The 26,732-nt window shown below is 45.2% G+C and overlaps 1 protein-coding gene and 1 long non-coding RNA gene across 4 annotated transcripts in view; one reads left to right on the forward strand and one right to left on the reverse strand.

The window, feature by feature from the left end:
- RBMS1 (RNA binding motif single stranded interacting protein 1) overlaps positions 1-26,732 on the forward strand; it is a 497,047-nt gene that overhangs the window by 188,638 nt on the left and 281,677 nt on the right. The gene's annotated exons all lie outside the window — the stretch shown is intronic.
- LOC120944077 lies at positions 24,476-25,493 on the reverse strand. Its single transcript, XR_005750352.1, has 2 exons — positions 25,256-25,493; positions 24,476-24,568 (listed from the first exon to the last, which is right to left on the reverse strand). It is a non-coding gene; the product is annotated as an uncharacterized LOC120944077 (long non-coding RNA).

The following is a 26,732-nucleotide window of genomic DNA, read 5'->3' on the forward strand; positions in this document are numbered from 1 at the left end:
GAAATAATAGATTTGACATTACAGAGAATAGATTTCGATTTATGAGAAAATAGATTCGACATTATAGAGAATAGATTCGACATTATTACTAGTCATACAACATTAGAATTCTTGTAGGCGGAATATTCGAACGGAAATGTACGATTCGACGTAAAGATTCGACGTTCCGTCGAATATTCTTTTGACCATTCGACAGAAACCAAGTATTATTGGATTTTCGGACGAAAGCTATTCCCCAACGAAAAACGAAATTAATCAAAATGATTTTCGGGAGTAACTAAATAAATTTATTTTCCAAACGAAAACGAAAAAACAAAACAAAATATTCCAGTCTGCACATGTCTAGTCGAAAGCATTGACTATTTGCGACGTGATTTTGCGCATGCGCACTGGGATACGTCCACGGACGGCGCATGCGCCGTTCGTAAAAAGCGTCAATTACGTGGGGTCATACCAGATTACCATACAACACGCCCACTCCAAGCCTACTTTGAATTACGCGGGCTTACGCCGGCAGATTTACGTTACGCCGGCGCACATGTGGGAGCAAGTGCTTTGTGGATACCCTACGAGCCACTCTGAGTTACGGCCGCGTAGCGCATATGAGATGCGCTACGCCCGCCCAAATATACGCCCATTTTTGTGGATCTGGCCCCCAGTGTGAAAGGGGTCTTAGTAAACCTGTTTAAAAGAACCACAAGGCTTTTTTTATTTTTGCTGCAGGCAGTAATGACAAGCATGATGAGTAGATGTAACAGAAGTATAGTATTTTGTTGCATGTAATACTGCCTTTTTTCCTATAGGTGTCGCTTTAATCAGTGCCTGCATGTTTGGTATCATAAGCAGTTCAACACATAAATAAACTTCCAGCTTCTTTCATTTCATTCCTCAATCCAGTTGACTGTTGCTAGTTGTCGCTGCGTTATTATTCAAAATATAAAATGATTAAGAATAATAATAATATGCCTTTATGGAGTTTAATGCTTTCAGTAGAAACCGAAGACGCATTAGGGGTCTCCCACTGAACCTACTGCAATATTACGTTGAATCCTCTACTGAATCTACTGCAAGATAACTAATTAACAGCACTAGGGACTTACAGCTTTTTACAGCTGAGAGATAAATGAACCTTGCGTCTGTTTCCAGGCTACTGAACAGGTGTCGGTTAACTGAACCTCTAGGGTGAGCAATAAGCTGCGTTCACTGCATCTCTAGTGTTGCATCACTACCGTGCTGAATGGAATTTCCTCTTTTTGTCCTACTGAATGTATAAAACCTTATTAATGCCTAGATTTACATTTTACTCTCTCAACAAAATATTCTGATACTATGGTACAAATCTCTGAAGGAGTTTATGCAGCGGGGCTTATGTTTGTAAATGAATAGAATGTTGCATTGACAAGTATAGGTGGATTCAGAAAGACTTAGGCCGGCGTATCAGTAGATACGCCGGCCTAAGTCTGAATCTGCGCCGACGCAAATTTAAGCGTATTTTGGTAACCAGATACGCTTAAAATAGGCTAAGATACGAGCGGCGTAAGTGTCTTACACCGTCGTATCTTAAAGTATAATTTTTAGGCTGGCCGCTAGGTGGCGCTTCCATTGAGTTTGGCGTAGAATATGTAAATCATAAGATACGCCTATTCACCAACGTACGTGCGCCCGTCGCAGTAAAGATACGCCAGTTACGTAAGGCATTTCCAGGCGTAAAGTTATTCCATCAAATAGCTGGACTAGTAATGTTAAGTATGTCCGTCGTTCCCGCGTCGAAATTTGAAAATTTTACGTCGTTTGCGTAAGTCGTCCGTGAATAGGGCTGGACGTAATTTACGTCCACGTCGCAACCAATACGTCCTTGCGGCGTACTTTGCCGCAATGCACACTGGGATATGTACACGAACGGCGCATGCGCCGTTTGTAAAAAACGTCAATCATGTCCCCCACATCCTCATTTGAATTAGGCTCGCTTACGCCAGCCCCATTTACGCTACGCCGCCGTAACTTAGCAGGCAAGTACTTTGAGAATACAGTACTTGCCTTGCAAACTTACGGCGGCGTAGTGTAAATACGATACGCTACGCCGCCGCAACGATGCGCCGCCGTACCTGAATCCAGCTAGTAGACTGGATCATTCACTTTTGTGAAGCATGGATCTGTAGCTGAGAAGCATAAGCCAAATTTGACATCTTACGATCTAGATTCCTATTCTTATATATTTCTTCTATAATTATAAAATGTACTCTGTCAGAAAAGGACAGAGCCTATGGAAGTGCTGGTCCACAGGATGGTGGACCCCAAATGCAGACAGCGGTCTTGTATGTCTGCTGATGTTCAGATTTGTGCTGGCACACACTGTATCCTGCATGAAAAGCAAATTAACCCAATTAAAAGAAATTCAATTGGCTTTGCAAGAGTAATTTCCTAACAGTCGTTCTCTAAACCAGCTCAGCTCCCCCTGTTCTGCCCTCCCAGCAGGAACTCGGCACCCCTTAGCTTATTCTGCGACCCATCACTCAACAGCCTTCCACCCTTCTAATCTCTAATTTTAAATCAGACAGGTGTTGTGGTGGGGGAAAAGGATTGCTTAGCTGCTGAAAGAACTTCTTCAGTGACTCTGCTGTGAAATTGAGAATGAATTGTTTCACAGTGCTTGCAGCTACATCAGTTAGTGATGGCTTGCTTTAAAGCTCAATCATTGCTTTTATATGCTTTTATATTATATGTATATACTACTTAAAATGTTCATAGCCAGGCTCACATTAAAGTTTAGCTATTCTCAAAACATGTTTCTTCAGTGTTGGTTGGAACTTTCATCAGTTTTTTTATTTTCCAATGTCCTTTGGGTAAACTTGCTTTCACTTGTTGGTCTGGATGTGGCATTGTCTTTACTAGTGATAAGATTCACCAGGAGGAATGGAGAGAGTGAATCTCCTCAGTAAGGACAGAGACAGCAATAAAAACCTAACACCAGCTCATACTATTCTCTAATCTATGCAACACAAAAAAAAAGTCTAAAGATACTGAAATTTTGCGTCTGCTGATTCTTAATTTGGGATATTGAATGTGTTCCTCTTCAATTCCAAGTATAGAGTGTTCCCTCTGCACTTAAAATACAAGTTCCAAATCCAGGTACCATGAGATGCACAAGCTTCAGAAATGAAACAAAAAAACATCCTTTACTTTTCCTCCTTTATTGTGTTGCTCCCCTCTCAGACACTGCAGCTCACAATGGGAGGCTCTCAGCAACAGAGGCAGTGCTGTCAATCTGTAAAGCAGTGGGCAGGACTAGGTGTGGAAAAAGTGCTGATTCGCAAGCTACAGGCTTGAATCAGCACAGTGACAATGCCGATAACCAGTGGCAGCCTGTGGTAATTGTTTTGGGGGGCCGGCAAACAGTATCAGCCCACAGTCGGTCTGGTATGAAGCACTAACCCCATTTATGGGCTTCAGTGGCGGCTTCCCCCTTTTTCCACAGGCGTTGCAGCGGCTTCCGTTTTCTCCCTCCTCCTCTTCTCGGCCAATCAGAAAGAGTGTCTCAGACCTGCTTCTGATTGGTTGGATTGAGGTTCAGTGTTTCAATTGCGAATATTCATTTGCTGTTGTAACACCTGGGTGGCTGACTCGGACACGCCCATAAGACTTTAGCAGCATTGTATGTATTTGTATTCATTGTATGTATTTCTATTCATTGTATTGTATTGTATTGTGGTGTTGTTGTATTATTTTGTTATTGTTATATTACTGTATTAAATCCCTGTTGGAAGGGCTTCCGTATATGGGCATCTGCTGGGTGGAGCTGACACCCTGTGAGCTCACTTCCTATGGAGGCGGTCACATGTTGTGACATCACTTCCTACTGAGTCTTTAATAAAACTGCCTGTGAGGGCATCGGCAGACCAGTGATGACTGGGACGGTGACTTGAGAACAAGCTGGTGTGAGGTCTCTTGACTTGTATGAATGGCAGAGAATGAATGGTAAGTGAATTTATTTAGCTTAAATATGGATTATTTCATTAAGATGAATTACAGAAAAGATATCTGTCTGTCTGCTCTGCAAACAGACAGAAATTCCATTACAGGCTCCTGGCGCAATGCTCGGCGACCCGAGCCCACCCTATTTTGAAGCCTATTAGAGCCTCTAGCTCTAATCAGGTGCTTCAAAAAAACACCCCCACTGCTGTAATTCATGTGCCTGGCATCCTGAATGGGACACATAAATAGGGGTTGGCTGCGGATATGAATGAATCTTCATTCATATAGGGCCAGGGATAGAGGGGGCGGTGGCCGGGTGCCCCTATTGGACAGGCCGCCACTGCGCGATTAACCACTCTCCCTGAAACTTTTTTCTTCCCACTGTAGTGCAAGCAGACACAACTTACATCATGAGGGTGACAACTCTGCTCTAAATTCATGAGTAGTGCAGCATTGTTGTCACCCTATCCAGCAAAGGAAGCTGCATGATATGGACTTCACTGTAAGGTTTGGTACTTTGGAACAAGGAGACTAAGATAAAACTGTATTTTTTATGGGAAGCCATAGTTCTACTTTATGTCCTGGTCCAAAGTGAGCTACTTTAGATCGAATGTATTGAAGTAATAAGAATGCCTAAGCCCACAAAATATACCAATTCTAAAGTTGAGTTTTCCAGATGGAAAACTTGTATTTTATGTATTTTTTGTGAAGGACATGGGAGGGGTTAATGAGAAAACTGTTAATTCAGCCATGGAGTAATTAGGCTGCCTGATTACTAACACTTCTCCCGCTGTGTTAATTTCTCTCTAATAGTCCATAATTAATTTCTTGAACTTTTTTCTGAGTTTGTGACTTAATGCACCAGACTGCACACATGTGTTCAAATAAAACAGTCAGTTTAAAGTGTGTAAACTGCTATTGCTGTATTTTGTTAATTGGATGTGAGGGGGGGGGGGGGGAATGTATTCTTGCCTTTTCTCCTACTGTGAAAATAGAGTGGGCCCTTGCTGTGAATTTGAATCGGCAGGCAACATACTTCACGTGAATGCATTAGTCGTTACACTGCTGTAATTACAGCTTATTATAGAATTTTAATTAGGACAGTCATTTCATATCTATTATGTGATGTCCCCAAAATGAGAAGCCCAGTTTCAGAGGTTAGGATTTGAATATACTGTACATGCACAAAAACATATTGACAACTCCTCAAATAAATGTTTCAATTTTGGGTGGTCTAGCAGGACTCATCGTCGCTACAAGTTTTCCCTGTTGTCCAAGACCCCTCTCCTCCTATTCAGTTGACAACTGTAAATTTTTTTGACATTGTCCATCACGTTTTGCATACCCCTCCCAACATTTAATAAATCCAATGCGGGACATCTTGTTGAGAGGGGGGGGGGGGGCCGGGGATCAAAGGATCAAAGTTGTTGAGCGGGGGGGGCGGGGATCAAGGTTGTTAACCGGGGGGGGTTCTCCTACCTGTGCAAATACATCTGTCCCGAATCCCCGCCAGCGCCATCCACCTGCAGCACCCCCTTCCACCTGCACCACCATCATCCACCATGGTCCGTATTTCCCGCACTGTGATTGGCCGTATAGCGGTCATGTGCGGAGGCGGGACTTCTAGACGTTCGCAGACAGGCCAGCCCCACGACGCACATGAGGCCAATACGCCCAATCACAGGCCAGGTACCAGCCACCAAACATGGCGGGGGAAATCAAACATGGAGGCACGGAATTTCGCCCTCGTAATGTTGTGCCGCGGAATCCGGGACGGTTGGGGGGTATGCGTTTTGCGGCAGTGACAATGGTCACCAGGACAGACATAGAGGGCGATTCCAGAGACCGATTTCCTAAGCTGGTGGTCTTACATTACGAGTCTTAGGCCGCGTACACGCGGTCAGCCAAAACCGATGAGAATGGACCGAGGTTCAGGTTCATCGGTCCAAACCAACCGTGTGTATAGCCCATCGGTCTGTTGTCCTTCGGTCCAAAATTTTAAAACATGCTTTAAAATCGAACCGATGGCCCGCTGGCCGATCTGTCCAAACCGATGGTTAGTACAGAAAGCATCGGTTTAAAACCTGCGCATGCTCAGAATCAAGTCGACGCATGCTTGGAAGCATTGAACTTTGTTTTATTCAGCACGTCGTGTGTTTGACGTCACCGCGTTCTGACCCAATCTGTTTTTGGAACGATGGTGTGTACACATATCAGACCATCAGGCCACTTCAGCGGTGAACCGATGGAAATGGCCCGTCGGACCATTCTCATCGGTTTGGAACGACCGTGTGTACGCGGCCTTAGAGACACCCCTATCTATTAATACTCTGTACTGTTAACAAAAGTGCGTAACACAGTATATTCCTTTAATTTAACAAATACTGTAGCTGCTGAGTCTCACCAGCCTTGGAGTCAAGCGCTCTTCACCTTCACCAGTTTTCAGATCACTGGCACTGCTGTCTTGGCTGTAAGAGCTGGCTGTGACATTCTGCCTTTTTACAGCTGGCTCTCCACTAGGGTGACCACATTTCCAAACTACCATTCAGGGAAACCCCCCCCCCAGGGACACCCCCCTTCCCAAAAATCAGCTTGTGCTGTAACGAATCACAGCACAGTGATTGGACACAATATGCAGGATTTATGATTTCTCCAATCACAAGCAGGGGGCCGGGACTGTGCTCCTCCAGGCATTCCCGGCCAGGACAAGTACTGTCAGTGAGTAAAACGGTAATGTGGCGGCCTTTTTTGGGGCATCAGATTGGCCTGGGGGGGGAGGGGGTGGCTGTGTCAGGTTTTTTTCAGGACACTGTATTGTCCTGGAATGAAGGTGCCTGGGACAGACCTGCAAAATGCGGGACTGTCCCAGGCAATCCGGGACACGTGGTCACCCTACTATCCACTGTGTTGCACTCTCAGAATAATCCTGCAGCCTTCTGAGATAGTTGACATGTCCCAGGAGTTTTCGGGTGGTGGACGTCCCAGTCTTAGGTAATTCTCGCCTAGGTGAGCATTGCAGAAGTGGGAACAGGTACCTGTCAAAATAGGTACCTGTTCCCAAAAAAAGCTAAACAGCTTTCAAACATGGTAGAGAAAACTGTGGCAAATTAGCAGTATTTTCACTTTTAAGAGAAAGTCCACTTTAAGGCAGAATGAGGCCAAAGGCAGAGCAGAAGCATTGGTTCCTACATCCCTTTGACTGCTGTGAATAAGGACAGTAATATGCTCACAGAAGCACCCCCCCCCCAAACTTTGTGGTGTATCCCTTCACCCTAAAGCAGTGCTTCTCAATTATTTTCTGTCATGCCCCCCCTAGGAAGAAGAAAACATTTCGCGCCCCCCGCGCGACTGTAAATAGTATAATTTGTCTATAAAATTGTTATAAGTACACCTCTGCATAACACTGTATCCACATATCCCCCCACACAGTATTGCCCTTCTTCACATATCCCCCCACACACAGTATTGCCCTTCTTCACATATCCCCCACACACAGTATTGCCCTTCTTCACATATCCCCCCACACAGTATTGCCCCATCACATATCCCCCCCACACAGTATTGCCCCATCACATATCCCCCCCACACAGTATTGCCCCATCACATATTCCCCCACACAGTATTTCCCCCTTTACATGACCCCATCACATATCCCCCCCACACAGTATTGCCCCATCACATATCCCCCCCACACAGTATTGCCCCATCACATATCCCCCCACACAGTATTTCCCCCTTTACATGACCCCATCACATACCCCCCCACAAAGTATTGCCCCCTTTACATGACCCCCATCACATATCCTGCACACAGTTTCCCCCATCACATAACCCCCCTTTTCCCCCCACAGCACAGCCCCCACTCCTCGTCCTTAACATTTCCATATATTTTTCCTCCCTTCCTCCCTCTCCACTCCTACCTGTAACTTTTCAGCGCGGAGAGCAGGAGGCGGGACATTCGTCAAGTGAAGCCGCAGCAGCACTGGGCGGGGCGGGGAGACTTTTGGGCGAACTGGTGATTGGCTGCTAGGACCGCCTCCTAGCAGCCAATCACCTGCCGTCCAACATGACAGGCTGCTACCTCTCTGGTCCCGTCCCCCAGTTCAAAAATGTCCCACCTCCCGCCGTCCGCTCCTCTAACTAGCGGAGGAGGCTGGGGACAGAAGCGGATACTAAATGGCACGATCGCCGCGGTCCGGAACGAGCCCCCTGGGGGGCGCGCCCCACTATTTGAGAAGCACTGCCCTAAAGTGACAGGCAGGTCCATGGCTTTGACCAATAATGCTATCCCAATAGTTTGCCAAAGAAGCAATATAGTTATACTTGGACTCTCTGGACATCCACCAGACCTTTGGCTCCTGCTTGGGATGCCTAGTAAAAGATCTGGCTCTAAGCGAATCTCCCCCAGCAGGGACACAGATAGCAATAAAAACCTGATCCTATTTTCTTCTATCCAAAAGCCATGTCACCGTGCTTGTTAATGAAAGTTGCTTTGTGCTTTGGTGAAGGTGACCTAAAATAGAGCAGGTCACAATGTGACCTCAACCTAAAGTGACACTTTTACTGGCTAACCCAATAGAACTGAACCAAGCGTTTTGTGAAAGCTTACATCTTTTTGTGAATGAATGTATGGTATCAGAGAAACAAGCAGACATGAGGGGCCTATAAACTGGTTGTAAGCCTCAGACATTAATAGGTAGATTCACAAAGAGTTAGGCCAGCTTATCAGTAGATAAGCCGACCTAACTCTGAATCTACGCCGGCGTTTGTTTAAGCGTATGCTCAAACAGAGATACGCTTAAACAAAGCTAAGATAGGCCGGCTTGCGCTATCCTATCTTAGATTGCAATTTTTTGGATGGCCGCTAGGTGGCACTTCCATTGCGGCCGGCGTAGATTATGTAAAACGCCGCTTCCCGAACGTACGCAAGCCCGCCGCAGTCGATTAACGTCGTTTCCGTAAGGCCTTAGGTGGCCTAAAGTTATTCCACCTATGAGGTGGAATAACAATGTTAAAGTATGGCCGCCGTTCTCGCCGCAAGGTTCGAATTTTTTACGTCGTTTGCGTAAGTCGTCCGCGAATCGGGAGTTACGTCGTTTACGTCCGCGTCAAAATCAATAGGCCCGTACGGCGTACTTAGCCGCAATGCGCACTGGGAAATGTAGTCGCCCGACGCATGCGCAGTGTCAAAAAGCGTCAAAAAACGTGAGGTCAAGCCTCATTTCCATACAACACGCCCCCCTCCAAGTCATTTGAATTAGGTGCCCTTACGCCCGCTCGTTTGAGGCTACGCCGCCATAGATTAGCAGGTAAGTGGTTTGAAAATCACTACTAGCCTAGTTAATTTACGGCGGTGTAGCCTAAACAGGCTAGGCTAGGCCGTCCTAAAGTTACACCAATGTACATGAATCTACCTATAAATATATGACCAAAGCATATCCCTCTATCATAGGTGTGCACCCCAAATGTATTAAAACATGGACAGTGTCAGTGGACCTGTCAGTAGACCAGATGTTGGTGTGAGAGACGTGGACAGTGTCAGTAGCTTTTTATTTTTATTATTTTAATCTTTTTATTTAAAAAAAAATGTTTTAGAAGCCCCATTCGGGGGCATTGGTGCAATATCAGAAGGGGGAATCTGCACCTCAAGCGGTGATTTGGTGTGCCATGGCACACCCGGCAAACCCCCTACACACGCCTATGCCCTCTATAGTGTATATTTATCTCAATTAAGAGCACTATGTGTCACTTTTGTCTGCAGCCTCATTTCTCTGCTATCAGCATGAAGCACTTCTGACAAGTATTCCTGGCACCAAGAAAAAATGGTGACAGGGCAGGGACCGCCAGCTGTTGACAGCCTCAGCTCCGTTCCTGTTTTCTCTGTGGAGGGGGTGTGTCTTCCCTCCAATCCAAAATACAAAACAAAACAGATTATAGCGCACAAATGCAAAAATGACATTTATCGTGCAAGGCTAGTTAAAAACACCTGAACATATTCAAAAATACGGGGGTTTGGTCACACTATATGGTCATATAGTGCTAAGCCCACTTACTGCGACAATGTACCCCGAATTAGTGGGTCCTAACCTGTTAATAGAATGAAAGAACCTAGGGCTAGATTCAGGTAGATTTGCACATTGTTACGGTGGCGTAGCCGCCGTAAGTAAGTGAGGCAAGTGCTGTATTCACAAAGCACTTGCCTCCTAAGTTACGGCGGCGTAGTGTAAATGGGGCCGGCGTAAGCACGCCTAATTCAAATGAGGATGAGGGGGGCGTGTTTTATGTAAATGGGTGGTGACCCAACGTGATTGACGTTTTTTGCGAACGGCGCATGCGCCGTCCATGTACATATCCCAGTGTGCATTGCTCCAAAGTACACCACAAGGACGTATTGGTTTCGACGTGAACGTAAATTACATCCAGCCCCATTCACGGACGACTTACGCAAACAACGTAAAATTTTCAAATTTCGATGCGGGAACGACGGCCATACTTAACATTGGCTACGCCACCTAGGGGGCAGCTTTATCTTTACGCGTCGTATTTCTTACGCAAACGGCGTATCTTTACTGTGACGGGCAAGCGTACGTTTGTGAATCGGCGTATCTAGTCATTTACATATTCTACGCCGAACTCAACGGAAGGGCCACCTAGCGGCCAGCGTAAATATTGCACCCTAAGATACGACAGCGTAGGAGACTTACACCGCTCGTATCTTAGCCTAATTTAAGCGTATCTGGTTTCCAGAATACGCTTAAATTTACGACGCCGCAGATTCAGAGTTACGTCGGCGTATCTACTGATACGCCGGCGTAACTCTCTCTGAATCTAGCCCCTAGTGTCTCAACCTTGGGAGATAAACTCCTCTATATGGGAGAAGGGATTCTCCCCTCCAATCAACTCTCAGGCTAGGTTCACACCATTGCCAATTGGATGCATTTTCCCCGTATCCAATTTGCAATAGCAGGAGATTTTGACCGGGTCTCTATGAAGCCAGTTCACATACCTCTGCAGCAGGTCCGGTGCATTTTGCACAAAAACACTGTGCGTCTTTTGGTCTGTTTCAGGTCCAAATTCAGCCCAAATTTGAAATTGGACCTGAAACTGTGAACCAGGATGCACCAGACCCCTGCTGGAAGACGGATGTGGTGAAGGTGTGAACCCAGCCTTAGAGCTCTCCTCCCTGAGCTCTGCAGTTGTGTAACTTCAGCTCCCCGCCCCCTGTTTCCTGGCAGATCAGACAAGCTTTCTAAATTCTGGACTTTGAATGGCTGTAGAGAAGAGAAGGTGGCAGACAGACTTATGTAGGGGGATTTGTTTAATCTCTGTGTATTACCTGAGGCCAGTCACTTTGCTGCATATATGTAAGGATTTACAACCACTTTAAACTGGCTATACCTATGGAAGTTTGATCCATTTGTTCCATTCCATTTGTGTTGAAATTAAAAAGGAATTGAAGAAAAAAAAAACGACCACAAAGAGAGTCAAAATTGCCCAAATCAAACATGGCGTACAAATCTGATCACTTTGGTTGTTTTTTGCCAATATTGACTCTATTTCAATTAAATCTTTCAATAAACTGTTGAATTATTGCCCAGTTTCCACTTTACAATTGACCAAATTCTGGTGGTCGATCAAATTCCAGGTAGCAGATTACTCAGTTTCTGGTGGTTATTTTCCTATTACTCACATTCAGAGCTTTTTTTCTCAGAAAATAGGTGCAGGAACTCAACCACGACCCCGTTCAGATTTCACAAACAGTAGAAGGGTCTTAAAGGGGCATTAAATACCAGGATTGCATTACATACAGAATGCAGAGTGATTGTGGTGAGCAGGCACCAAAGGGTCTAAGCCAAAGGTGGTGGAACTGAGTTCCCCCAGGTTCCCCCTGAAAAAAAGCCCTACTCACATTTATGATTCCAGTGGAACAAAAAGTGGTTAGACGCAAATGAAAATTGCCATGTGTACGGTCAGCTTTAGTCTTCAAACAAATTGTTTTAACTACTTAAGCCCCGGACCATTTTGCAGCTAAATGCCCAGGCCAGGTTTTGCGATTCGGCACTGCGTCGCTTTAACAGACAATTGCACGGTCGTGCAAAGTGGCTCCCAAACGAAATTGGCGTCCTTTTTTTCCCACAAATAGAGCTTTCTTTTGGTGGTTTTTGATCACCTCTGCGGTTTTTATTTTTTGCGCTATAAACAAAAATAGAGCGACAATTTTGAAAAAAATATTTTTTACTTTTTGCTATAATAAATATCCCCCAAAAACATATATAAAAAAAAATTTCCTCAGTTTAGGCCGATACGTATTCTTCTACCTATTTTTGGTAGAAAAAATCCAATAAGCGTTTATCGATTGGTTTGCGCAAAATTTATAGCGTTTACAAAATAGGGGATAGTTTTATTTCATTTTTATTAATTTTTTTTTTTTTTTTTACTACAATCAGAGATTTTTTTTCGTGACTGCGACATTATGGCGGACACTTCGGACAATTTTGACACATTTTTGGGACCATTGTCATTTTCACAGCAAAAAATGCATTTAAATTGCATTGTTTATTGTGAAAATGACAGTTGCAGTTTGGGAGTTAACCACAGGGGGCGCTGTAGGAGTTAGGGTTCACCTAGTGTGTGTTTACAACTGTAGGGGGGTGTGGCTGTAGGACTGACGTCATCGATCGAGTCTCCCTTATAAAAAGGATCACTCGATCGATACGCCGCCACAGTGAAGCACGGGGAAGCCGTGGGAGCCGGGGAGCGATCGTGACGGAGCGGCTATAAACAAATAGCCGCGCCGTCGTCCCGGATCGCTCCCCGAGGGAATCCGCCCGCCGCACGCAGCGGGGGGGGTCCCGATCGGACCCCCCACCCGCTAGAAGGCAAGGACGTATATATACGTCCTTCTGCCTGTCCGTGCCATTTTGCGGACGTATATAGTCGTGCGGCGGGCGTTAAGGGGTTAAAGGGGTTGTAAAGGTTAGTTTTTGATTTTCTAAATAGGATTGTTGGTTCACTTCCCTTTACTTTCAGTTTCCCTTCTAAATGTTTTTTTTCTTTGTCTGAATTTCTCACTTCCTATTTCTCCTCAGTAAGCTTGCCCCCATCATCTGAGCGGTTCTGGCTGGGGGTTAGTCAGCATGCTCGCCCCCTCCCTGCGGGATGTCTCCCCATAGGGATGTAGTCCCAAGAGAGTGAGCAAGCACGTTGACTAACCCCCAGCCAGAATAGCTCGGATGATGGGGGAAAGCTTACTGAGGAGAAACAGGAAGTGAGAAATTCAAACAAAACATTTAGAAGAGAAATCGAAGGAAAAGGTAAGTGAACCAACAATGCACTAGCTTAAAGGAACCTATTTAGAAAATAAAAAACTAACCTTTACAACCCCTTTAAGGTCTCTATCCACAATTCCTCAAGTGAGGAATAAGTTCATTTTGAGATTTGGAGTTTCGAATCTTAGGTCCATTGCTCAGAGTTATTTATTTTGGACGGAATTGTGTTTCCTTTTTGCACACATTACCCCTGATCTCAATGTCTGTTCTATGTGATCTTTTGCTGAGGGAAAGGGAAGTGCAATTGCTTTTATAGTGTTTTCATTGGCCCCTCGTATTGTTACGGCCCTCCTGGCGGCAGACACCAGAGACAAGGCCGAGAAGCCTATTCCATTCCTCAACATCTTTATGAGTTCCAAGCTTGCACGAGTGCTACATTAACAGGTCTACTGCTTGTTCCTGCTTTCAAAGCTTCCTTTGTGCTTTAACATCTCTCCCATGGGAAATGCAATGTTGACAAGTCTGAATTAGCACCATTAATTATTTGACCTGCTTAGAGTATTTAGGTAAACACCATAAAAGGGCCATTTGGAAGTCAATGTTTCATTAGCAGTCTCTGTCCAGACTGAAAGTATGGATACTTCATTGAGAATGTGCGCTCATAAAACGTGGGTGAGAATTTGTGCAAATTTGTCTGTGATTGGGTTAGCTTTGGCTTCTGTGTTCGATCACCCAGCTTGATGTGCCGTGAATAGGTTGGAGCAGAGTTTAAACTTGATGTGAGAAGAGACCTGGAACCAAAAACCCTTCTAAGGTCAATGTTGCATTTACCAGTATTTTGTAGCTGGTTACCAAATTTACTATAATTTTACCATAATTTTAATTGTTGCTCATCAGTTCTATCATTAGAAGTGTTTAGGCATCTCAGAGTCCAGGCACAGGCCACCTACGTCTAAGGCCCCGTACTCACGACCAAACATGTCTGCTGAAACTGGTCGGCAGACCAATTTCAGCAGACATGTTCCGTCGTGTGTACAGCCGCGCGGACAGGATTCCAGCAAACAATTGTCTGACAGACCGTTTCTGAGCAGACAACTGTTTCCCGGACTTGCTTTAAAACAGTCCGCTGGAAACCTGTCCGCCCGGACATGTACGGTCGTCTGTACAGACCTACCGTACATGTCCTGCCGCCCGCCATCCCTCGCATGCGTCGAATGACTTCGACGCATGCGTGGAAGCATTTTCAAGGCAGGCCGCCCACGCCGGCGCGTCATTGTCGCGGCGACACCGCGTCATCGACGCGTCGACACCGCGGACACGCCCCGCGTATTCTTTACGTGCGGTCTTCTGTTCGATGGTGTGTATAGCCATCGAACAGAAGTCCCCGGGCAGTCCCCGGCCAGACATGTGTGATGGAAACGGTCATGAGTGTGTGATGCAGACCGTTTTCATCGGACATGTCCTGCCGTGAGTACTCGGCCTAAGAAGGCACAGCTGAGATTCCTTAGGCCCCTTTAACACAGAGCGGATCAGTAATGATCCGTCCCGTGAACCTCCGCTTGCTCAGCGGGGATCGCTCCGTTGATCCCCGCTGAGCCGGCGGATGACAGGGCGGTCCCCGCACACTGTGCAGGGACCGCCCTGTCTTTTCTCCGCTCTCCCCTATGGGGGTATTGGATGAACACGGACCGTCTGTCCGTGTTCACCCGATCCAATCCGCCAGACGGATGAAAAGGTAGGTTTTTCCTCCGTCACACTTTGGCGGATCAGAGCGGGTCGGATGTCAGCGGGCATGTCACCGCTGACAACCGCGGCTCCATAGAGGAGCACGGAGCGCCCGTTCAGGTCCGCCTAAAAAACGGGCATGCGGACCTGAACGGGCCGCTCGTGTGAAAGAGCCCTTAGGCCTCGTACACACGGACGGACTGTCCGATGAAAACGGTCTCCCGGACCGTTTTCATCGGACATGTCCGCCCGGAGATTTCTGTCTGATGGTTGTACACACCATCAAACAGAAATACGCGCGGACACGATAGCATGCTAAGAAACATTTGTCCGCTGGAAACCTGTCCGATCCGCCGGAAAATTGTCCGGTCGGACGTACAGACGACCGAACATGTCCGCTGAAACTGGTCTGCGGACCAGTTTCAGCAGACATGTTCGGTCGTGTGTACGGGGCCTTAGGCATTCTAAACACGACCATCATATGGGCCCTGTTTTTGGTGCTTATTGAGCCAATTTTTCACTCGGTAGCATGTAGACATTGACAGTTTTCTGTTATTTATTAATGCAAACAACTACAACAATCACAAATCCAAGGACAAGGAAGCTGAATTTTTTTTTACTTTTTAAGTAGCCAATAGATATTTTATCAACAGTCTTTCAGCAGGATGCTAATCACATTCCCTGATATAAAGACTGTTACAGAAGAAGAAGTACAGCCAGGTAAGTACGATTCAAAAACAAAATCACATATTTCTTTTTGAAATTATGGCCCGGATTCAGAAAGCACTTACGCCGACATATCTTTCTATATGCCGCGTAAGTGCACTGATGCGCCGTCGTATCTATGCGCCTGATTCTTGAAATAAGATACGCCTGAATTTTGGCTCCATCCGAACGACGTAAGTCTCCTATGCCGTCGTACCTTGGGCCCATATTTACGCTGGCCCGCAAGGGGCGCTTCCATTGATTTACTTGTTGAATATGCAAATGACCGAGGTACGCCGATTCACGAACGTACTTGCGCCCGTCGCTGTAATCTACGCCGTTTACGTAAGGCATACGTCCGGCGTAAAGTTAAACCTCGTAAAGCAGGGGTAAGTCATGTTAGGGTATGGACCAGGGAACAGCCGTCGTATTTTACGTCGTTTACGTAAGTCGTACGTGAATGGGGCTGGGCGTAGGTTACGCTCACGTCGTACGCATTGAGCTGTCGTATCTTAGGGAGTATATGTGACGTGATTCTGAGCATGCGTGCGCATGCGCCGTTCGTTTGGCCCTTCATTTACATGGGGTCACGGTTAATTTAAATGTATCACGCCCACTACCTTCCTACTTTGAATTAGGCAGGCTTACGCCGCCCAATTTACGTTACGCTGGCGCAACGTAGGGAGCGAGTGCTTTGTGACTACTGCTCTTGCCTCTCAGAGTTACGTTGGCGTAGCGCATATGAGATTGAGATGCGCTACGCCGCTCTAAAGATGCGCCGATCTACGTGAATCCGGGCCTATATATGTATGCCTGTCAAAGTGTAATTCTTTTAAGTAAATATTGCCAAAGGACTCTAAAAGTATAGTTTATGGAAATAAATTGTAGTTCCCATTCAAACCTTAAAGTGTTATGCCGTGTACATACAAACAGATTTTCCGTCTGAAAAACCTTGGATGGCTTTTCGGCTGGAATTGCGCTCAAGCTTGGCTTGCATACACACGGTCACACAAAAGTTCTCTGAATTTTCATCAGTCAAGAACGCGGTGACGTACAACACTACGACGAGCTGAGAAAATGAAGTTCAATGCTTCCGAGCATTCGTCTAATTGTTTCCGAGCATGCGTCGGAATTTTGCGTGTCGGAATTGCTACAGACGATCGGACGTGGGCAGGTCTCAATGGCGGAGCTTGCGAGCACTCCCCTCCTATCTCTACACTTCCCCCGGCAAGCACAGTCGCGCAGATTTGCCTTGTGCAAGGACTTAGAAAATGTGCGCAGGGTAGTCCCCACCTATACATATACTGCGGCAGGGCGACCGCTCTGCACCAGATCGGGTCTGGGGCGCGTGCGCTGTGTAATCACACACACAGCAGGAGCCCAGTAGCATGCTTAGTACACAGACAGAGCAGGCAGTCTCACTATAAGTGGCTGATTGCCGCCATTACTAGTAAAAATAAATAAATAAAAATATCCCATAGTGATAACTTTTGCACAAACCAATCATAATACGCTTATTGGATTTTTTTTTTTTTACCAAAAACGTAGCAGAATATATATTGGCCTAAATTGATGAAGAAACTTGATTATTTTTATTATTATTTATGTGTTTCATAGTAGAAGTAAATAAAAAATAAAAGTAAAACATTTTTTTTCAAAATTGTCGCTCTTTTTTTGTTTATACAGCAAAACAATTTAAACGCAGAGGTGATCAAATACCACCAAAGGAAAGCTCTATTTGTGGGACAAAAAATAAATACATTTTATTTGGGTACATGTTGCATGACGGCGCAACTGTCTGTTAAAGTAAGGCAGTGCCGTAATTTAAAAAATGGCCTGGTCATGAAGGGGGGGGTAAACCTTCTGGAGTTTAGTGGTTAAGTACAGTGGGGATCGAAAGTTTGGGCACCCCAGGTAAAAATTTGTATTAATGTGCATAACGAAGCCAAGGAAAGATGGAAAAATCTCCAAAAGCCATCAAATTACAGATTAGACATTCTTATAATATGTATAAAAAAGTTAGATTTTATTTCCATCATTTACACTTTCAAAATTACAGAAAACAAAAAAATGGCGTCTGCAAAAGTTTGTGCACCCTGCAGAGTTAATATCTTGTACTGCCCCCTTTGGCAAGTATCACAGCTTGTACACGCTTTTTGTAGCCAGCCAAGAGTCTTTCAATTCTTGTCTGAGGTATCTTTGCCCATTCTTTCTTACAAAAGTCTTCCAGTTCTTTGAGATTTCTGGGCTGTCTGTCACGCACTGCTCTTTTAAGGTCTATCCATAGATTTTCAATTATGTCGAGGTCAGGAGATTGTGAAGGCCATGGCAAAACCTTCAGTTTACGCCTCTTGATGTAATCCCCGAGGATTTTGAGGTGTGTTTAGGATCATTATCCATTTGTAGAAGCCATCCTCTCTTTAACTTCAGCTTTTTCACAGATGGCATCAAGTTACCATCCAAAATTTGCTGAAATTTTATTGAATCAATTTTTTCTTCTACTCGTGAAATGTTCCCTGTGCCACTGGCTGCAATACAACCCCAAAGCATGATTGATCCACCCCCATGCTTAACAGTTGGACAGAGGTTCTTTTCATTAAATTCTGTGCCCTTTCTTCTCCAAACGTACCTTTGCTCATTCCGGCCAAAAAGTTCTATTTTAACCTCATCGGTCAACAGAACTTGTTTCCAAAATGCATCAGGCTTGTCTATATGTTCATTTGCAAAGTTCAAACGCTGATTTTTGTGGTGAGGACGTAGAAGAGGTTTTCTTCTGATGACTCTTCCATGACGACCATATTTGTACAAGTATCTCTTTATAGTGGAATAGTGTACCACAACTCCAGTGTCTGCCAGATCTTTCTGGAGGGATCGTGCAGTCAAATGTGGGTTTTGAATTGCTTTTCTCACAATCCTGCAAGCTGTTCTGTCTGATATTTTTCTTGGTCTTCCAGATCTTGCTTTAACTTCCACTGTTCCTGATGACTGCCATTTCTTAATTACATTCCGAAAAGAGGATATTGACATCTGAAAACGCTTTGCTATCTTCTTATAGCCTTCTCCAGCTTTGTGAGCGTCAACTATTTTCAGTTTCAGTTTTCTAGACAACTGCTTAGAAGAACCCATGGTGCTGATTGTTGGGGCAAGGTCAGTTGAGTCTGGGCATTTAAAACCTTTGAGATTGACATCACCTGGTCTTCCCAAACCATGATTGAGAACAATCCATGACACTGGCAGGTCTCAGCTTTGCAAAGGGGGCAGTGCATGCTATAAATTCTGCAGGGTGCTCAAACTTTTGCAGACGTCACTTTTTTGTTTTCTGTAATTTTGAAAGTGTAAATGATGGAAATAAAATCTAACTTTTTTGGACATATTATAAGAATTATAAAAATGTGTCCCCTTGTGCTATGCACACATTAGCTCTTGCAGAGATATACTGGAGGTCCTCAGAAACTTTATGAGACGGTACAGGGAGTACAAATCCTGCTAAGGACTCGTCACAGTTTCCTTCATCCCGCCTGAAGCGTCTCTGAGGACAATTTTGTAATGTGTACAGTGCTTGACTTTAAGCATTTCCTGGATACAAAGCATAGTTTGTGTTCTACAATAAGTTACTATTTACCTTGTACTCTGTCACAGTAAATTCAGTTAAGACAATATTTACATGGCATACAGACAACTGACATTTTTGAGGACATGAAGCCACCCACTGAAAGTAAAAGGTATATTGATGGATCTAAGCAGGTGTAAGATTTATGAAAATCTTAAAAGCATCTTAAAATCTTAAAAGTGTAAAGCATCAGATAGAAGGGGGTCACAGTATTCTTCCAATGGACAGTGCATACACATTGGATTGCAATTTTCACGCTACATAAATGATAGGCGGCCCTGTGTAAGTAAATGACGAAGGCTTGGCTCGCAGTTGCAGCGCATTCCCGCGATGCAAAATTGCTGCTCAGAGACATTTGGTGACCTCTTAAGAGTGTATGCATCTTTCTGTACTGATATACTATTTGTATCCTAACAAAATTAGTAAAATTGAAAAGAAAATTGCTCCTCGGCAATTTAAAAAAAAAACAAGTATCAGGAGGTGACAGTATCACCTCCTCAGCATCAAAAAAGAAAGGTTCGCCCTTGGGACTTTGAGTGAGGTGAGCACTATAGAGCCAGTAAAAATAGCAGAAATAGTTACGGTATATATTTAATTCAAGTAAAAAGCAGTACATACATTAATGTCATGAACAGGGCTGTCTTAATGAGAGGGCACACCTGGGCACTGCCCAGGGGCCCCCGCTGCATGTGGGGCCCCTGCCCTTTCCCCAAAGCAGCTGGTCCTTGAGCCCGGGCTGCCCCTCTACATACCAGATATGCCCACAGCACTCTGACCCCTCTACACTGTAGATATTCCCTACCTTCTACCTACTTGATTTCTGTTTACCTGCACTGTCTCCATTGTAGGGGTCCCAGAGCATTACTTTGCCCAGGGGCCCATGATTTTCTGAGACCAGAAGTCTTCATGGTACAGCACCATGGGCATCAGGCATGGGCGTCCGCTCCATAGGGCAAGGGGGGTCATTTGCCCCCCCTGGAATCGCCAGGGAGAGCCAGAAGCAGGACCGAACTGGCCCTGGGGGGCGCTTTAAGCGGCGACTGCAGCGCTCCCCTCCTTCTGTCCTCTGGCTCTCTTATCGTATGTCATGAAGCTGGGTTTGTGTGCAAGGTCCCGCCCCCCTAGTTTGGCTCATCTGATAGTCTTCTAGTGTTCCACCTATCACACGAGTCGAACTAGGGGGGCGATACCTTGCACACAGACCCAGCTCCGTGACATACGATACGAGCGCCAGAGGACAGAGGAAGGGGAGCGCCTTTTTATATCGTTTACCAGGCCTGTGCTTTGTTTGTTTCAACGTCTGTTGCCACAGGTAACACTAGACTATTTTCTGATGTGTTTTTAGCAAGTCTGGAAATGCAGAGTTGTAGCCTACGGCATAGTTTCTAGTTGTCCCTTATTTAGAGTGCCTGTCCCTCTTCTGGAATCAAAACCATTTGTCCCTCATTCCAAAAGGTTCCTCTTTTAGACCTGAAATAAATACACTGTCAATATAGTGTAGTGTTTCAGTCAAGGGAAAGGGGTGCTGTGTAATGTAAAGGGGGCCAGTGATGCAGGGTGCTGTGTAATGTAAAGGGGTCCAGAGCTGTGGGGTGCTGTGTAATGTAAAGGGGTCCAGTGGTGCAGGGTGCTGTGTAATGTAAAGGGGTCCAGTGGTGCAGGGTGCTGTGTAATGTAAATGGGTCCAGTGCTGCAGGGTGCTGTGTAATGTAAAGGGGTCCAGTGATGCAGGGTGCTATGTAATGTAAAGGGGTCCAGTGATGCAGGGTGCTGTGTAATGTAAATGGGTCCAGCGATGCAGGGTGCTGTGTAATGTAAAGGGGTCCAGTGGTGCAGGTTGCTGTGTAATGTAAAGGGGTCCAGAGCTGTGGGGTGCTGTTTAATGTAAAGGGGTCCAGTGGTGCAGGGTGCTGTGTAATGTAAAGGGGTCCAGTGATGCAGGGTGCTGTGTAATGTAAAGGGGGCCAGTAATGCAGGGTGCTGTGTAATGTAAAGGGGTCCAGAGGTGCAGGGTGCTGTGTAATGTAAAGGGGTCCAGAGCTGTGGGGTGCTGTGTAATGTAAAGGGGTCCGGAGCTGTGAGGTGCTGTGTAATGTAAAGCGGTCCAGAGGTACAGTTGTGGAGAGGGGGTACACAGTAGTGACAAAGAGATATTGAAAGATGCAGGGGGCACAGTGGGGTGTTTTTACATTTTAACGTGGGGGGGTGGCGCTTTTAACCCCCGCTAGCGGTCAAAGAAAGGGTAAAATGCGACTGTGTATCGCTGCTGCCGCCCCTGAAAAAAATTCAGCGGACGCCCATGGCATCAGGTACAATGACATAACATCAGATACAAGCTTTGCCCTATCGACTAGAATGTTGACATACAAGTTGTCAAAACTCAAAGTGGGCCCTGTCAATTTCCTTTCATAAAACCTTGTTGCCTCGGGCCAGCACTTTTTACAGTGATTTGTTGTTTTTTAGTGTTTTTTTACTTAAGAACTGACGACCTGGAACGCCGACCATACAGATTGTTTTGACATGGCAGCAGGTGCAAAGGTATAAATTAATGAAAGAGTATCTCTACATTTCCAGGAATGTTAGTCTTGCAAAAATCCAGACTACACCTCAAGGCATTTCGTACTTTTGACTACAGCACAGTAGTGAGCCATGCAAGTATCTAACAGGATGAAGACACCAAGGAGGACACGCTTCAGGTGATATGAATGTCCTGTCTCAGACATGGACAGCTACTCTGCTGAGCAGACAAAGGTCACAGAGTCATCCCCTTAATTACTATCTCCCAGCTGGAGAGACCGTTGAGCTTCAGAGCGGGGGAGGGTAAGGACGGAGAAGGAATGCACAGAGGTGTAATAAACACTGTGCTTTACCAGTTAAATCGAGGAATGGAAAAAATGTGAACTTCCACAGGAAAGGCTGAAGCTTGTGGGGAATCGGTTTCATCTGTCTGCAGGGGAGCTAAGGCCAACATGGGCCCTGAACACACAGCATTCATGGCTCCACATTTCTCTTACCTTCTCCCATCCCATTCACTACCATCTCCACCTTGCCAACATCGGTGAACTACAAACGTTGGAACCTACTTTCTTGTGTGGCTCCATATTTATTTTGACATTTATGATTAAGACGAATGTTCAAGGAAAGTAAAGAAATTAATTTAAAGGGGTGGTTCCCCCGAAATTCTTTATTTTTTTTTTTTTTAAATCCTTTATCCCGCTTAGTAAATGTACAATAATGTACTCACCCGTCCCAGTAATCTACGCGCCGGCATTCTTAATTCATCCGAAAGTCAACTTTATAAAATAGAGCGATGGACGTTTCCATCTTAGCTCCTGGCAGTCTGAAGCCCTACGTCCGTGTCTTCCGGGATGCGGCGAATCCAGTATTGAATCTGGCGCTATTGTACCCGCCCTCGTCACATGACTGGCTTCATGAGTCATGTGACGAGCGGAAATAACGCGCAATTTGGAGTTCGGGGCTTGTGAATGCTTTCCTGGGCATTGCGGAAGCATTGCGGCAAAGGAAGGACAGAGCGACACGCCCAGCCCCACTGCACATAGACCAGGAAGTGCCTGGTTGATACACATGAAACACAGGTATGGAAGCGTTTCAATTTTTTTTTAACTGCGGAATCGTTTTTGACTGACTGAGCCCGTTTGTTTAGAAGAATGTTGTATAGAAGGGTGAACTTCCACTTTAACTAAATAAATTAGGCCCCTGATAGTTTGATAATTTTGGTTTACCACATAGACAGGAAAACATCCATGATCGCAGACTTTATTATCAATTTTGTGAGTCTATATCCTATAGCCCATTGGATGCAGTACTCTGCACTGGCCAATCAGTAAGCTGGTTGGCTAGCCCAGGCACTCATTATCCTTGGATAGGTTTTGCCTGTACTACTTTCTTGCCAAGCCTATCTGTCTGATGCTGGCCATAAAGTGTGCAATGAGGCCTGCTTTGTTAAATGTGCATTCAATAAGATAACAAACAAACATCCATTGTTTATGTAGCAATATGGACTACAAGCATAGAGCACCGTACCTTCAAGTGTTTCAAAGCATCGCCTGTCTCTCTAGTGATCGGCCTATCAGGTGACATCACATTTGTGTGCCAAACAAAAGGATTATGGGATGAATAGTCCCGTCAGATAATTTCTTTGCACAATTATGTGCCAGGACTACATATCCCAGGGATCTTTGCTGCCATCGGGGGATTGCTGGGAGCAGCTATAAAAGAAACAAAAGCCTGCGCGGAGCTCTCTTACTCCTGGGCCTGACACAAGACAGACCTCTCTGTGCAACAGAGAGAGAGAGAGAGGTCGCAGCCAATCAAGCGGAGTACCACCTTCCAACCCATAACCTGAGAGGCCTAGCTCTGCCACAAGTTTCCACTGCACAAGTTTCACTACACAAGTTCATGTCTGGAAGACATCGGAGCCATTCTTTGTCAGTTCAGTTACATTAAGACATTTTTCACAGACATCTTTACTCCAGGAATGCTTTACTGCATTTATATGAACACTGGGCCAGATTCACAGTCGAGATACGACGGAGTATCTCAGATACTCCGTCGTATCTCAGATACTCCGTCGTATCTCTCAGGAATTTCGAAACGGAGCATGCGCAGTAGGTCCGGCGCGGGAGCGCGCCTAATTTAAATGGCACACGCCCATTTTAATTGGCCCGCCTTGCGCCGGACGTATTTACGATACACCGCCGCAAGTTTCCAGGTAAGTGCTTTGTGGATCGGGCACTAAAACTGAAAACTTGCGGCGGTGTAATGTAAACGGGTTACGTTACACGGCCGCAAATGTATGTGAATCTGGCCCATTGTGCTTAGACATTCTTTAGCCTTCTTCATTAAAAGATATGTATTGTTTCCACTACACCTAATCGGATTACAGTTAACGAGCTCCAACAAGCGGGTGAAGAACATCAGATCTGCAACATGGACTTTATTGCCACTACTGATAAAAAGATTGTGGGCACGGCGTACAGATACGACGGCGCATAGATAAACTTACGCGGCGTATCTCGAGATACATCGGCGTAATTGCTTTGTGAATCCGGGCCCAAGTCTTTAATGGAGTTAAACTGGTCTGGTTGTAGATGTTAGGCTATAGTTACATATCAAGAAATATTTCAAATATAAGACAATGTTGGCATTAATAAAAGGTACACAAAAATCCACATTCGTGTTTATTTCTTTTTATTTACATAGTGTAGGATAACTGGGCTGTACTTTTCCAAGGGTATTGACCTGTAATAGGGTGTTTGGTAGTGATCTGTGAAAACAGAGACAGTTTTACTGAAGCCTGCAACCCAGGATAAAGTCCAGGTGCAAATGTTTGGCGGTTACAATAAAGTACAATCCTTAAACAGCTGCAAATAAAGAAAAGGAATTTTTTAACAGCAAAGAAATCCCAATACCCTCCACAAAGAGAAAGCATTCAGGGTGCTGCTTCACTCATGTTGTATTGATATGAGGTAAGGTAAGTAAATATATAAAAAAACAGTACAGCGCTAAATTCAAATGTGTAAATACAAAACACATGCGTAAGTTCAATCATTTTTTTTCTTTTTTTTAAAGTAGTTTCTGCTATTGCACTTAGACGAACACCCAGGATGAGAAAAAAAGTCCCTCCAACCATGAGAGTGATGAAGTTAAGAATATGTGTCTCCAATCAAAGTAAATGTAGCCGCATTTACCAGAGGTTATGTGACCACTTAATAAGAGTGGTCAATTGCGTTAAATTACAGTATCCAAGCCAAAGAATCAAGGTATCCCATACATCCACACCCAGCATTAGATATGCACCAAACAGTGACCTAGTCAGACCAGGAAGTGAACTTCCCGAGCAACGACTCACCCTCTGGGGTGGTCACAGATCACAAAGCATGTAATAAAATACTGATCCACATGGCATAATATCGTTTATAAAAATGTATTGTTAAATCGAAGTGACAGTCACATTTGGGTAGCTTAAAACAAATATGTGTTAAAACAATCGTAGTTCCAGGAAGCAAGATGGCCTACCATCAATCAAGCATGTGTGGTGACGTGTGTATGTGTCTCTTTCCTACACATTTTGTCATACGTGACGTCATCAGCGGCACCCAAGGTAAGTAATGAATTTTCTAAAGACAATTCAGATCCGTTCCTGGTATCCAAAGGAGTTTGCCATCTAATGCCCAAGAAACACATAAAGTCAGTTTTAACAGAAGCCAACTGGTTTGTGAAAGAAAGCTGGGAAAATGTATACAGTACAATGCCGACTTTTGAAATTTGGTTTGTAGGAAGTAGTAACAGAGTTCCATATTGGTTAAGCCAGCAAGGAAGCAGCTTCCTAGTGCAGGGTTATTTAACTTATGGTGTAAAGAAGGCCTCAGTTGTTTCCCCTGATGTCACCAAGGGGACACATATAATATTTATTATATGTAATGTTACAGAAAGCAGGGGTTCCCTAAGTCCAGAAAATGATATCAAGTAGAATACTATTAGTTTTTAGGGTAAATTGTGCCTTCTGTCAGTGGTGGTCACTCCACTAGGGGTGCAGGGGCGCCGCCCCCCTAATCTACATGAAGGGCACCGGACGCATGGATTAAATTTTTTTTTTTTTTTATGAAGCACATGATTAAAGCTTGAGACTCTAACAGGTTTAAAAAAAGGGTGGACTCGGGGCACAGAGCACTGCGCGCTGAGCCCACCCAGTTGTGTGACAAAAGCAAATTAATTTTCGCTATTGTCTTCCTGCTTTTCTTCCTGGCCAGTCAGGAAGTGAGTCCTGAGACCTAATTTGCAGCGAGGAGAAGCGACCATATTGGCCAGCATCAGGGAGGATGTTCGGGGAGATCCGGGAGATGGCCGTCCTCATCGGAGTGATCTCTCTGCTCTACATCACTACCACAACAAGCCAGAGCCCGACTGCGTGAGTACCACCCACCGATCCACCCACATGGAGAGTATGATAGGGATAGGGACATAGGGATCTTATAACAGTCTGACTGAACAAACTGCCTAATAAACAATATTCTGTCAATAAATCAAAGTGAATCTGTTATGCTAATGTAGCACCCTCTAGGTAGGTAGGTACTAGAGGTAGGATTCTAGGAGTTGTTGGGAGGAAGAGCTGGAGGGAGAGAGTGTGGAGGCTGTCAGGGCCTTTGAGAGAGCTCCCTAGTCTGGGGGGGGGGTAACCTTGGCCCTGGGCTCGGGTGCAGTCGGGATCACCTTCAGGACCACATGAAGAGGTCTTGGACCGGAGGCACAAGAGAGAGCAAGGAGAGGACAATGAGAGAGAGTACTACTAAGAGACTCCAGGGAGGACAACGGGTTGCAGCCAAGAGGGCTAATGAGTGAGGCACAGGCGGGAGGACTGGAGAGGCACGCCTGAGACGACTGGGTGCATGCAGTCTGAAATGGGTGCAGAACCAGAAGAGTGGGCTGTG

This window comes from Rana temporaria, chromosome 6, assembly GCF_905171775.1.
Source record: "Rana temporaria chromosome 6, aRanTem1.1, whole genome shotgun sequence".
Lineage (NCBI taxonomy): Eukaryota > Metazoa > Chordata > Amphibia > Anura > Ranidae > Rana > Rana temporaria.